A 15,236-nucleotide genomic window follows, 5' to 3' on the forward strand; every position below is an offset into this window, starting at 1 on the left:
AAGTGTTTAGAAAAGTTAAACCAAAATTATAATTTCATGTAAGGTTTGTTAAAATGAAATTAGTTAAAAAATGAAAATTATGAATTGCTATTCTGAGAAACCAGGAAAACTGGTATATCTATCAAAAATCATAGAGTCCCCTCCCCCCCCCATACGTAGATATGCTATAAAACTGGCATGGACTTGTCTAACATCTGATGGTATACTGAAAGCAATTCACATCATGAATTCTGCAGGGTAGGCTACAAATCTATAAGATTTCCAATGTCTTCTGAACAGCATGTTATAAGGCATTACAGTTATTTTTAATAGCATTCATGTTTGGAGATTAAGGTAACTAATTGAAGTGTTTGAAGTCAAAAGAGAGTTCCTGGAGCACTTGGTAGCAATTCTCAATGCATGAGGTGTTCCTTTCTCCTGCTGGAATCAGGAAATGTGCAATGAGCATGAATGTATATAGTTGGACAGAATGTTTTCGTACCTATCACTTGTCAGATTCATTCTTTAGCATATTAGGTTGATTGCACATGCCCCATAACATCACAGAGGCTCTACTAGATTGAACAGTCCCTTCTTGGGCTGTAAAGTCCATAGATTCATGAGATTGTCTCAATATCCATTCACATTCATCTATCCACCACAACTAGAAATAATAATTTTCAGACAAGGTTAACATGTTTTGAATCATGAACAACCCAAAAACGGTATTTGCCGTCCTAATCAAAGCTTAAATCTTTGTGCTGGCTATCAAAATGGTTACGGAAGTGGGCTTTCGGCTCTAAAAGCCCACATTTAATGATGGTCTAATCTCTTTCATCAGTCATCAATGCTTCTGTTCTCTCAAGGTCTTTATCCAGCTGCACCAATGTCAAAAATTTGTTTTACTGGATGTTCATGATACGCTCATGTAATTGTCTAGAAAATTCAAATTTTTTCTTTACCTCAAAGATACTTTGTCTCATTTCTAGAGTATTGACGTCACTTAAATCTTGATAATCTACTATTGTAGTAGCTAGAATGTATTTTTTGGCTTTGTAGGTACTATTTCTTATATAAGTACTGTTGACCACATTATGTTATGCTAATTGGTTGCATATCTCTCTTATGTGGATATGCACACCTGTACTAATTTTTCTGGTTCTTCAATATTTGGTAAAGTTAAAAAGAATAGCGTTTATGAATTTGCTATAATAACTTTCCTTCAATAATTTCCATTTAAAATATAAGAAAAATATTCTTGTAAGTGTTTGAAAAAATTTTGTTTTCTCTCTACAATTTGCTTTAAAAATATAAAAATTTAAAATTCCATTTTTTTTCTGTTATAATTTATTGAAACATATATTCAAATATTATGCCAATGTAGAATCTAAAAAACTATTAATGTTTAAAAAAAAAGGCATTTTGAATGAAAAAATATACTGCTTTCTTCTTTATTAATTAAACATAACATCAGTAAGATAACGTAAAATATTATGAAATTAATCTCATAATATTTTGCGAATAAAGTTATTTTTACTAAAGTATATTATTTTTCAAATGGCTTGTTGTTTGAATATATTTTATTAAATATTACTTCTGAAAAAGTACATTTGCTTTATTTCTTCTCTGTTGTTGTCTCATTATATATGAAAAATAAAAAAATAGATTCAGCAGATATATAAGATTAATTTAAATTTTATTTTCAGACACTAATTTTATTTATTTTATTACTTTATTCTAGAAGTTGAGGAGGCCAGTTAGAAATATTTACTGCATTAACTCCTCATAGTCAGCATATGGAACTTTTTAACTCATGTTCATCAAGATTTTGAGGGACACTGTTCTTTTTGTGAGAAATTGCTTAAATCTATAGCATATTACTGTTATGGCATAAATAACTAATAAATTTTTGACCATCAATAAGCCATTTATATGTGTGATTATGACTTGTTATACAGATGTTGAATGTTGTTGGAGTAGAAACTTTAATGGTGGATGCAAAATGGTGCATTTAAAACAGCATCAAACTAGTATAACCACTTTAGGTATATTTTTCAGATGGAGTTTTTGGAAATACTAAGTATTTTCAATTTGATTTATTAACTTTCTAATTTAAGGGGGAAGGAAGTAGAATCATTGGAATAAAAAGAAGTATTATTGATTATATCTTTTATTTTTAAATAATTAAATACTGTTTTTTTTTGTCTAATTTTTTCTTTAAAAATATTTAATTTACCTTTTTTTTTTTTTTTAATTTATAGCTGAAATTGTTTGCAACATTGTAATTCAGCATTTTCTTGTAATGATATATAACTGTGACAGTTTTTTTAATAATGAACTGAAATAATTTCTATCAATATTTGTATATTTTTTTTCTGAAATAGTCACAATTTTATACATGTTAGTCTTTTACATAATAATGAAAAATTTAATTAACCTAATATTCCATTTTATGATGCAATTGTTAATAACCTTATTGCTAGTATACCTTTTCATAATTATATAGCAAGAATTATTCCTGTGATTGTATTGTTTCAGATCTTTGAAAATTGTTAAAGTTAGACTTTTCTTGTACAACTAGTGAGACTATGCCTTTTTTATATATGTTTATTTATGTTGTACTTATTTGATTTTAAAAAAATTATTAAATGAAAATTTTGATTAAAAATTTATATTGTAAAAATATTTTTATTGAAAATCATTATATAAGCACATTTAAATAATGCTAAATTTTTATCAACTATGCATTATTTAAATTATGCAAAAATATATATGCTGAAAAAGAACAGTTCCAGTTGTTTTCTATCTCTGCTATGGTGTTTTTAAATGTTTCGAAAAGTAACAGCAAAATAAGAGTAAATGGCGATTTGGTTTTCACAGAAAAAATATTAACCAATTTTTTTAACCAGAACTGTATAAAAAAATTATTATTTTAATAATTTTTCTATTATATAACTGTTAGTATATTCTTCCAAGACTGTCGGGTAAAGGTTAGTTTAAAAAGAAAAAAAAATTCTATAGCTTATATTTAACTTAAAATGTATAGTATAAAACATATTTTTTCCAGATTGCTATGCAGTTATTTCTTGAAAATGATTGCTACAATGGAAAGCTGTAGACAGTTTTGTAGAAATATTCCATATTAATAATTATATAACTTTTTTGATCTCAACAATAATATGGCAAATTTATTATAAAGTTTTTTTAATCAAGAGAAAATTGAATTGTAAATATTCCTTTGTATATCATTTTGAGTATGCGATATTAGAAATTTATGTAAACACTCCTGAGGCATTTTTATATTATAACTTTATGATATGACTGTGCCTCCCTCCCCCCATTGGGTCAAGTTTTTCCTTTTAAATGTATCATGCTTTCAAACTTTTTTTATGATTGTAAACAAATATTATTAAGAGAAAGTTCAATTTAAAGATTGCATACTTTATTTTATTGCTTAAATGCAGATAAGTCTTCATTCAATCTTGAAATTCTAAATGCAAAATCAAAAACAAAGTACAAAAATAGATCCAGTTGGAAAACCCTTAGAATATATTCAAATTTTAGTATATTTTAAGTTTTGACCTTACTAGCTGGCCACATGTCCTCTCAATAATGTAGTAGACATGGCATTTCAATTTGAATTTTGACATTTTCCAGATTTGCTTGTAGAGTTGGCACATATAAATGGATATTAACATTCCTTCCTCTACCTCCTTTCAAAAATAAATAAAATCAAGAAGTTTTCAATTTATAAGAATAAAGTGGTCATGATTGTAGTGCCAAATCTGGAGTCCCTGATGCTTGGACCAGCTATAAGGATGCTGTTTATTTAAGAATGTTCTAACTGGAATTGCTCAATTTTGATAGAAGGTAAAATTCTCATTATTGGAATATAAATGTGAAGTAAGCCTGTTTTGTTACATTTTTAGATTTGTATACTAGCTGGCATTGTTCTGCTAAAAAAAATGATTTGACATTTGATGGAATTTATCTAGATATTATCTAAAATCGTTGAGACATTGCAGAACAGTGACGCAAAATTTTGATGATCTCTCTTTTTAAGGTAATGAAATTTGTTTACCAGGAAACAATTGTAAAGGAGCTATAGCTTTTTGAAATCGGATAAAGTCTTGATACACCTGGTACAAACATTTTTTTGCCGAAAACTGAGTCTTTCTTAAACACTATATATTTAAAAAAATCTTAACATATCTCTAGATTAGTATTGTTATATTTCCAAAAGAATGTTCAAAGGTTTATTACCTTCAGAAAGTGACTACATTTTCTTTTTTTATATATACTACCATCTATTCCATACAACTGATATATTTGGAAACAAATGATTGTAAATTTACCTTCAAAAGGTAGCTGTATATTTTTTCATTTCTATATATTTATTACTTGTCATTTCAAGCAAAAAAAATTTGAAAGTAGTTATCCCTTTCAGCACTGGATGTATCATAAGTGAAAATGAAATTCTTTCGTGGCACCATTGTATAATCCTCTACCAGTATTCAATGAATATCCTAGTTAGATTTATGAATTAACTACTGATGATATTTGTCATCTTATTTAATAAAATATTTCAAAGAAATTTTTATCACAAAATATATTAAGTTGTCTAATAACAATATATTGACTCAATATTTATATATTCCCTATCTCCTATCTACCTTATTATCCCTCTAACTTTCATTCTATTGCATGTTAGTTCTAGTAGCCCTTTTTTTTAAAAATGTAAATTGCTTAATTAATATGTGCCTATTGATCTAAAATCAAAATACATGTCAAACATTGCTTAATTTCATTTACTTAAAGCTTAATGCCATTATTGAACATGCATAAGAAGCCTGGTATTAATGTTGTTCTTTTATATTTTAGAGTTTTAACTAACCTAAAAAGTGAAACTTACAAATGGCTTATAAATCCATATCAATCTAATAAGGGGATTCATCATAGCAAAGTGCAGCATTCTTGATTTGTGTTGCAATCCTTTGATTATCAAACAGAAGTTTTACAATTACAGTTTAATTGGGGTTGAAATTGACTTGCAAAGCTCTTGATTGTGCAGTGCTGGTTGGTTAATGAACATTGTTTGTTTAAAGGCAGTATTTTTTATAATAGATTTTTATAAAATTTGCTTTAATTCTTATTGGAACCTCAATAAGTAGATTGTATAATTTCTTCTTCTTTTTTTTTATGATAACTGAAAATTAACAATGCCCAATTCAGTACCAGGTTTCAAAAGTGGCATTACTCAGTTAGGCTCTACATTCGAATTATAACTAAGGTTTTATTTGTTTAGTCTGAAACCGAGCAAAAGAAAAAACAACAACAAAATTCTTTATTATGATTGTGGGAAAACGCAATGACCAGTATTAATATGAAAATATATTTATTAATATTACAAGGATAAAACATTACTAAATTAACAATAAACACATAAAAACACTAAAATTAACATGAAACACATAAAAAGATGCATGAGCAGTATGTCTGAAAACTGTTAGCAGTTCCCACATTAAAATGCCGATTTCTTGATTTATGACTATTATGCGCAAAATTCCTAGCTTTTGACTCTGTAATTAATCATAACTTTTTTACTAAAAAGTTCAGAAAAGAATTTATCAAAAAAATTTCAACTAATTGATCTTATTTTTTCCTCTCGGCATTTATTGCCATCTGCTTGGCTGGGGAGTTCACTATTGCTTCTTGGAACCAACATACAGTTTCAACTGATTTCGATGAGATACAGTTTTACAAAGGTTGCCAATGGCTTTAGCATCATTGTTCTGCAAGGTGTTCATTATATGAACATGAAAATATTTTGCAAATATGTCCATCTTCTGATTTGCTTTCACCTTTACTTAGGATTAACTGTAGCTTTAATTGATTTCAGGAATATGTACTTTACAAGCAATGTAGTTTCTTTTGTATTTGATTTGTAAGATGTTCGTTATACGAACATAAAAAAAAAAAATATTTTGCAAGTGTTTGTTTTCTGATTTGTTCAAAATTTTAATTGTTCATTAACCAATCACCACTCAGCAGAAATAACTGTAATAGAAATTTAATATTAAGATGCATCTTACATTTTATTAAATTTGAGCAAAAATAATAATAATAATAATAATAATTTGCTGTTGCTTTACGAACTTCACTCTACTTAATTAGAATATCAACTTAAAAACAGAGTATAGATTCGTTGCTGAGTTCCTGACACTTTTGCAATCCTTGGGACTTAACTTCACTATATCAAATTTGGCTAATTATTTCTTGATTAAAAAATTCAAATTCGGCAACAATACTTTTTTTTTAAGATTAACTTATATAAATATAGTAATTTTATTTATTGTCTTGTATTTCGCAATACAGTTTTCGATTTTCCATTTCGCTTTTCTATGCAACGAAATGATATTTTCCATATTTTGAAGTTGATCAAATAAAACATGTTACCTATAAAATAAATTGCTTGTTATAACGCTGCAATTTGAAACATAAAATTAATATGCTTTGGTTATTGACCATATTGCTGACTTCAGATTCTGAATAAGAATCAGTTTGGGGTTGCTTTCATCAGTAAGTTATTTTACTCTAATGAAAAGCATGTCTTCCCATTTTTCATTTAGGGTTGTAGTTGAGTGGAGATTTCTATGTGGTATTTATACCAAACTTGTACTATGTGCCAGGTTTTTCATAGTATAAAGTATTTATAGTCATTTGTGTGTGTGTATTCAACTATATATATATACGTGTGTGTGTGTGTTCTGAAATAAATTTGGATTTATTTCTGTTGCCTTCTACAGAGTATTCTGTCAAGACCGCAGATTTCGCAGTGCGAGAATCTTTCTTTCACGATTATATAAAATTTGATCAGAGAAATAATACCACCAGAAGACAAATACCAACTAAATGTATGATATAGCACCTAGCTTGTATAAAATTGGTTTTTCCTGCCTTTTTATTTTGGATATGTAGAGCTTCAATTCCAAGATCCAATTTCTAATGCCAGATTTTATAATGAGAAAATTCAGAACTTCTTCTGTCTAATTGAAGATCTTCGAGAGCATTTAATTTTTTCAGTAATTAAGGATTTAGATATTTTGAAAGTATTGAATTTGAGGAATTTTTCTTTCTCGACTTTGGTACTTATGTAAAATACACGACTATGCTTTAGGCTTACATAACTGCTTTTGCGATTTCGATGATGTATAAACTATTTTTGAAGGACAACAGTTTTTGTTGCTATGTATCCCCTATTGTTTACATTCAAATCAATTAGCAATTTCTTGTGTATTATTTGCCAACAAATCCCAAAACCCATCACGCTTTTGCGCATGCGTTAAGATGGATTTAATTCGACAAAATAGGGGTGAGATGAAAGATATAAGGAGGAGATCTTTACATTCCGGAAATGCTCTCATCCTTCTGTGTCTGACCCCTTAGTGAGATAAAATCAACGAAAATTGGTTGTCCGAGGGTACTGGAACGAACAGTATTTGGAGCTGTATATTTTAAGTAACCTTTTAAAAAACTCAAAAGAAGAAGAAAAAAGTGACAGTAAAAAAGAATGCAGAATTCATTTTATGTGTAGGAGCGGAACTAATTTAGTTTTCGATGTGGAAGAAGAATTGGGTTTTATTCTAAAATATGCTGATTATGAAAATCAGAATGTTACTGCTCACAACTGTTGATAACCAAAGCAGAAACTTCTTCCATAAGTGTTATCAGAAACGGAATTTGGTAACACGATGTTTATATACAAAGGAGCTCAGAATGATCTTGGCGCATGCAGACCAACGACTACGACGGTTTGTGTAATAACTGCGATTTCGTTACGCAATTATTTTTCTTTATATATCAACATGCATTGTTCCTCTCAACTGCTTCTAAAAAATATTCATCTTAGAGGTATGTTTCTCTGTTCAGTTTTTATGTACTTAATCACAACAAGGTTTCTCATTCTTCCGATTTTATGCGATCTTGATATAACACCCTGTTTATATAAACTGTATGTTTTGTATATACATGAGTCTGTGTTTATGTATCTCTAAATAAAATGTGTTGTCATATAATGAGATAAAAGCACAATTCATTATGTAGAATTTCAATGAGTAGTACATATTGGCCAGGTATTTTACATTTTTTAAATAAAAAAATATTATCTTTGCATTTTATTGTTAACTATAGCGCACACAGTCCAAATTGCAAAATAAGAAATGTTTGTTGCTAAAAGCTAATTAAAAATTATTTGAAGTCTTGTGCCTTAATGTTATGTGAACTTTTAAAGGATTTTATGAATTTAAAGTGCTCAAAATCATAATCTGTTATCTTCGGGAAAAAAAAATTTATTAAATTGTTTATGGTAGTATTGTTATGGAATGCTGTTTTTAACATTGAAACAGTCAAGAAGTTTGTGTTTCAGCTATATACTATTGCAATTAAAATAAGTGTGAACATGTAAACATTTTATGATCTTCTTAAAAATAAACATGTTGCGATAAACAATTTACTTATGCTGAAATTGCTGCTGCATTTGCTGAAACTTCCAAGTGCTTCACTGTTGCTTGCTGTGACATTGATGTAAATTTGTCTCTGAAATAAAAGCTTTTTTAAATTCAATTTTTGTTTTTGTGCACAATTCCTTTTTAATTTTACACAATGATAAAGTAAAGTCCTTAACATTAACGTACTTTATTTTCTCTTAGCAAATATGTGTAATTGACAAAAAAAATTTACCCTAAATTTTAGTTTATAGTCTGAAGACACAACTTTTGGTACTAACTTCTTGGAATTTCAAAATGAATAGGGAAGCCAAAATATTTGTTTTCACTGCCTATCTGCCTCCAACACTAACCTATGCATTCTCTGCCTGGGGTTATATGGCAAAAACCAATAAAATTCAAAATAATATCACCATCACAAAAAATATGTGTAATTCAGATTTAAGAAAAGCATTATGATGAAAAGAAGTTATTAAAAAGATTACAAATTTCTTTAAAAACCTCTAGATTAAAAACGAAGCCATAAAGAAAATACCTATTTACTCTCGATATCTCAAAATTAAGAAGCCCAGAAATGTTTTATTACAATACTGTGAGATATCTAATTTTATTCCACTTCATTAATCTTCATTTTTATATTTAAATTCCATTACATAACATCGAAGCACCATAATCAAAATTAAAAGTTACAGGGATCAACCAATTACTTTATAACAGCCAATGGTCAGGTAGTTCTATGCAGCCCTTTTTACCCATATGCAAAGAAAGAAAAAAATCTATAGCTTTAAAAAATTATAGAAAAATGTGATTTTATATTTTACGAAGTATAAATTACTTTAACAAGTCCTAATTTTCATTAGAGAAATAAATTTAAGATGTTGAAGGGGGGAAAAAAAAATCCAGCTCTGTATTTACAAGTAAAATAAAAATAAAACAGTGTCCTCCAAAACTTTCTTGCGTACTCTCTAATCCCAAAGATCACCTTGCATGCTGCTTTCGCACAATAATTACAAAATATTAACCTTTGGTATAAATTTAGCATCTTTGCTGAATCTGTCGTTTGACGATTAATTCCTGGTATGCGTCTAAGAGTATCCGAAACTAGAGTTTGTGTTTTAGACATGCTCTTTTAACACATTTAAACAAAAATTTGACACAGAACTATTCTTGTAGTCACAAAATCCCATTCCAAATTTGCTATATTTAAGTCATTGCGCTTACATGTTTCTGAAAGTACAGATTGACAGATGGTCAATCCCTTGTTCAATTTGACTCAAAATTTGAGAAAAAATTTACTCTATGGATGTTAAATTTGTGTACCGAATTTTATCTGTCTAGCTCTCTTCGTTCGCTCTATGTAGTTTTAACATATATTCGGAAAGACTTCCTCTGGTCGGATTTTGTCTAAAATGTTATAGAAATAAACAAATTTAGAGAAAAGACCGTATATCAAATTTCATTCATCTAGCGCAAAGTGTTTTTGAATTATATTAGTCACAGACAGACTTTTCTCAAAAATGTGTTTTTTGAACTCTAGGGAGGTCTAAAACGTGGAGATTCGTCAAAATCTAGAATTCGATTTTTTTTGTCGGTTACAGTACTTTCTCAATACTTCGTATACGAGAAAGTGAAAATACCAGTTGAAGCACTTTTTTTTAAAGCCAGGGCGAGAAAACATTTTCAGTTGCTTCGAAATGTAACAAAACTCGTCAAATCAGGAACCTTATTCAATGAACAACTTTATAATGTTTTTTAATTACCCCCCCCCCCCTTTTATTACGGCGTTAAAGGGGATAAAATAGCATGACTCAACGATTCGAAGAAGCAATGATTTGATTTGAATCTCATTATAATAAAAATCATTGTTACAAATTTTGTCCAGAAACTAATTTCTCAAAAATTACTGACAAAAAAAGTGCATTCATTTAAACAAAACTAGTGCCATTAAAAAGTTTTTTAAACCTTTAAATCGGTATAAAAAATAATTTTTGCGCGATAATGTAATGTTTTCTAAAGCTTCATAATACCTTGTATGTGCTCATTTAGCATAGTGAAACATGTCTTTTGGAATTTGAACATTAAAAACACCTCCAAAAAAGTATATGACATTATACACAGTTTTTAGACCAAATAGAGAATTTTCTTTCAGGTTTTCAACAAGCATACTGTTGTTAATACTACATACACTTTTCACAGTCGCGTTGCCATATGACAACACAAAGATAATTTTTACAACTTCAAATTCAGGAAATTATTTGGATATTAAATTATTAGAATAGAAATCATCTAAACGATTTTTTTTTTTTTCATTCAATGAATCAAGTTGTTCTTTGTATTACTTTTTAGTTTTTATGAGAAAATTTCAAATTGGATCTTTGCACATTCTGAACAAGCCGGAAAAATTTGTGCTTTGGAATAAAGACGTTGAACAAATCAACCATTCGTTTTACACATAATAATGTATTAGTTCTTCAATAAATGTGGATTTAAACAAGATGCAACTTTTAAAACAGCAAAATTTTTGGGCACTCATTTAAATATTTTTTTATAGTATTCTTCACAAATATAAAACATCTCTTTTTCTAGCTTCAGTAGCTCCACTAATAATCAAGTAACGTGTAGTTACTATTTCAAAATCGGTATTTTTTCTGTCTAGATTTTTAAGATTATCAAAGTCTATCAAACATCAGCTGCTTCATCAAAGCATATTTCAAATTTGTTATTATTTAAAAATTTCTTAAGAGATTGTTGAAAAAATGGAGCTAATCCGTAACAAATAGCATATGAAATTTTTGTATGACCTAATATAAAGTATTTGGCTATTTCACTATCAGTGAACATATGCAAAAATATTTCCGCTATAACATTGAATGTATTAAAAGGCGAAAGGCGGCAGAAAAAAATTAAGTACTTTTAAGCACCTTATTCCCAAAAATTAAGCACCTTTGTGTAAGTATGCATAAGTAAACTGTGTATTTATAAGCATAGTATTTTATAATAATACATAGTTCTGCTTGAAAAGAAAATTCTTAAAACTTAATTTTAAATGCTTATTCTTTAAATTTTAATATTTATTTCTGTATTTGCACAATGTCTTCTATTTCAAAATTATGCCTTTTTGGATTTGACAAAGACATAGAAATGATCATAAAAAATGGAATAAAAACTATCACAACAAAAAAAAGTTAAGTCAACTTTTATAAGATTAGCAATAAAGATTTATGAACTTTTTCAACATTTCTTAAAATTAAAAAGTTTTATTTAGATAGATACAACATTTCTGAACGTGTCGATAGTCATGTAGAACCTCAGTATGACCAAATATTTTGTATTTGATTTTTATATAAGCAACAACAAATACGATTCAATATGGCTGGGATGGAAAGAGTCAATTTCTTCCTGCACTGACTCATTCTATTAAGCAATTTTATTTGCAATCTTATAAAGCTAAGAACTAAAGCATTTCTATGGCTATCATCATATGACTGGCAAAACTGCCATGATATTGATGATAGAACAATGCCATGTTCTAAATGAGTTTTTAAAATCATTTTAATAGAAAATAATAGCAGTGTTCTTAAATGATCAGACTAAAAAGAAATTGGCTAATCGTCTCTTATTTCTGAAGTGTAGTAAAAGCCTTTTTTTTTTTCTTTTTTAAAGTTTAACGTTTCTAACATTTAATGAAAACCTGCTTTTTAAGCTTTAAGCAAAAATTCTTACTTAAAAAAATTACAGAAGAAACTTTATATATATTTTATGAAGGAATGAAAATGCTTTAACAAGTCCTAGTTTTCATAAATAACGGAAACAAATTCATGAAGTAAAAAAAAAAAAAAAAGAAGTCAGTTTGTTGTTAGGACCAAAACGAAAATAATTAGGCGGTAGCGTTTCTGCCAAAACTTTCTTACATACTGCCAGAAAATGCCTAATGTGGCATTGGCTTAGAATAATTACAAAATATTAAACTTAAGAGTGAATAAACATTTTTACTGACTCTATTGTGTGATCGTTGGCCAGTGTTTTGGGATTAATCTCTGGCATGTGGTTGAAAGTATCTGAAAAGCGAATTTCGATTTTAGGCGCATTCGTCGCAATTGATGAAAACAAAAAAAATGACTCAAAACTACATTCATAGTCAAAGAATTACATACCAAATTTGAAATATTTAAGTCACTGCATTTTTGAGTTATCGCATTTACATGTTTCTGAAAATACAGACTGACATACGGTGAAACTCTAGTTGGATTTGGCACAAAATTTGATAGATGTTTATGCTATAGATATTAAAACTGTGTACCAAATGTTACCTATCTAATTTTCTCCATTTTGTAGTTATTATGCTAACTTATATTCGAACAGTCGGACACACAAACAGACTTCCTCTTAATGGATGTTGCTGAAAATTTTATTGATATCTACAAATTTGGTGTGAAGACCGTATACCAAATTGCATCCGTCTCAAAGCGTTTTTGTGTTATCCTTGTTATAGACAGACATTTTCCGAAAATCTGTTTTTCGAATGCAAGGTTTGAAACGTGAAGATTCTTTAAAATCTCAAGTTCGAATTTTTTGATGATTTCAATATTTTCTCTAAATTTTGTTCACGAGAAAGTAAATATCCAATTGGAGAATTAAAAAAATTTTTTTTTCTTAAAAGCCAGCGCTAGACAATACATCGCATTGCTTCAAAACTTAACAAAATTTATCAAATAAAAAAATTTATTCAATCAAGTGCTTAAAAATTTTTCGAGTTTAAATGAAAACGAAGAAAGCATTCCCCCTCCCCCTTTTACTACAATTTTAACAACTTCAAAATAATGTGATTCAACGATTCGAAGAAGCAATATTCTTTTGAATTTCATTATAATAAAAACCATTATTATAAATTGTGTAAAAAATAATTTCACAAAATTACTAAAACTAAAACTTAAAACATTCAACCAAACAAAATTTTTATCATTGAAAAGCTATTTTTCTTTAACCTTTAAAACGGTATTAAAATAATTTTGGTGCGATAACATGCTTTGATGTTAAAATTATATATTTTAAAACTTCGTATTAAATGTTTGAGAAAGCCGTTCTTAGTGTGAAGGAAGGTTCTAATGGAATGAATGACCTCAAAAATGACATATTAATGAGAATGATGATCGAATATGTTACTGTCTTTAAAGCAGCTTTTTCCCATGTTCGATATATCATTTTGGCGTACCAAATTCATCCTGTTGTTTTCTTAATTTGTTTAATGTATATTCTTCTTTAACAACACATAAAAGTTTAAAAATATACTTACCAAGCATAACTTAAATAAATTTTTCAACATCTAAAACATTAAAAATTGAAGCAATGAGTATGGCGTATTGCCCCTTCGTATAACAATTCCAGTATTTTAATAAATGACAATGCACATTGTTGGAAAAAAAAAAAAAAAAAAAAAAAAGACAGAAAGAAAGTTAAAAGAAAGAGAAGAGGGGTGAATCAGTGTTATCTTATGTGCTGGAATACTCCTTCGAATTCTTCCTTTTGTTGGTTTCTTTTTTTGATGCATCCGGTAAACAAGCATTTACGACCATGATTTCGAATTATCATATTAAACTTGTGGGGAAACAAACAAAACGAACAGCTCTCTTGGTTTTCAAGATAAAATTAAGCACTTTTAAAGTGCTTGAAAATGGTTTTCAAATTTAAGCACTTTTTATGGCGCTAAGCACACTGCAATATCAATGATGACTTTTTCGAATTGGCAAGTAATTTTGTATGTTTTCCACTTTTGGTATGACTAGTAAGTGTGATTTCCCATATTACTTAAGATTATCTTCTTATAAAGCAAGCTGTACGCAGCAAACGGATATTGTAGAACTTATTCAGCAAAGTCAGGATTCATATTTTTATTCATCTAATCCGTATTAAAAACGGATTTTGAGCAGCTCATTTTTAAAAATAAATCCTTACTATACTCTGAATAAGCTCACAATTTCTCAAATGATAAACAAACCATTCAATAAATTCAGATTTGAGTTATTAAACAGCACCGCGATGTTACCGTAGATTGAATGTTGTTATTCCCGCCAGAGAAGTTTATTCTTTCACAAAGTTAAGCAGTCGCTTATGTTCATTAGCTGCATTCCGACGACATCATGAAAAAAGTACTAGTCTCTCAGAACGCGATTAGAATGATTTACAAAGAATAAAAAAGGGGAGCGAATTTCCGCCATTACATAGCCGTGAATGATGTTCCATATTTGAACAATGGTTGCGAACTTTTATTCGTTCAGAGATCGACATTTTTTAGACGGGGGGGGGGGGGGGTAAAAACTTAAATCCCTTGTATATTTTCAAATTTCCCTGTTTTTTTAGTATGATTTTTGGATTCCCTATATTTTTCCGTACCGTAACAACTCTAAAAAAGTAACTTTCCGAATTTCATGTTTCTAACTTCAATGATTTATGCTGCAAGTTGTTCTGTCAATCAGGACAAACCTTTACATGTAAAGAGCGATTTCAGTGGAGGGGGGGGGGTGATTTTATAAGAATTATAAAAAGAAAAATATTCTTAATTCTGTCATTTTATAATGATAAGTTCTGAAAAGCTTTTTTTTTTTTTTTATAAAGTTAAGTACCAGATCCAGTATTTTCCCCATTAAGAAATAAAATTTGGCGAGATTCATGCAATAAATAATAATTTTACAATAGTTGGAGATATTCAGACACACAATAAACCGCAAAAGAAATCTTGTTCATTAAAAACTGATG

The 15,236-nt window shown here is 28.6% G+C and overlaps 1 protein-coding gene across 1 annotated transcript in view; it reads left to right on the top strand.

The window, feature by feature from the left end:
• LOC129971302 (transcription factor 25-like) overlaps positions 1–8,601 on the top strand; it is a 29,921-nt gene extending 21,320 nt beyond the window's left edge. Inside the window, exon 16 of the mRNA XM_056084928.1 lies at positions 1,721–8,601. The gene's annotated coding sequence lies outside the window, so the exon portion shown is untranslated. The remainder of the gene's footprint in view (positions 1–1,720) is intronic.
• The last annotated feature ends 6,635 nt before the right edge of the window (positions 8,602–15,236 follow it).

This window comes from Argiope bruennichi, chromosome 6 (assembly GCF_947563725.1).
Source record: "Argiope bruennichi chromosome 6, qqArgBrue1.1, whole genome shotgun sequence".
NCBI classification, from domain to species: Eukaryota; Metazoa; Arthropoda; class Arachnida; order Araneae; family Araneidae; genus Argiope; species Argiope bruennichi.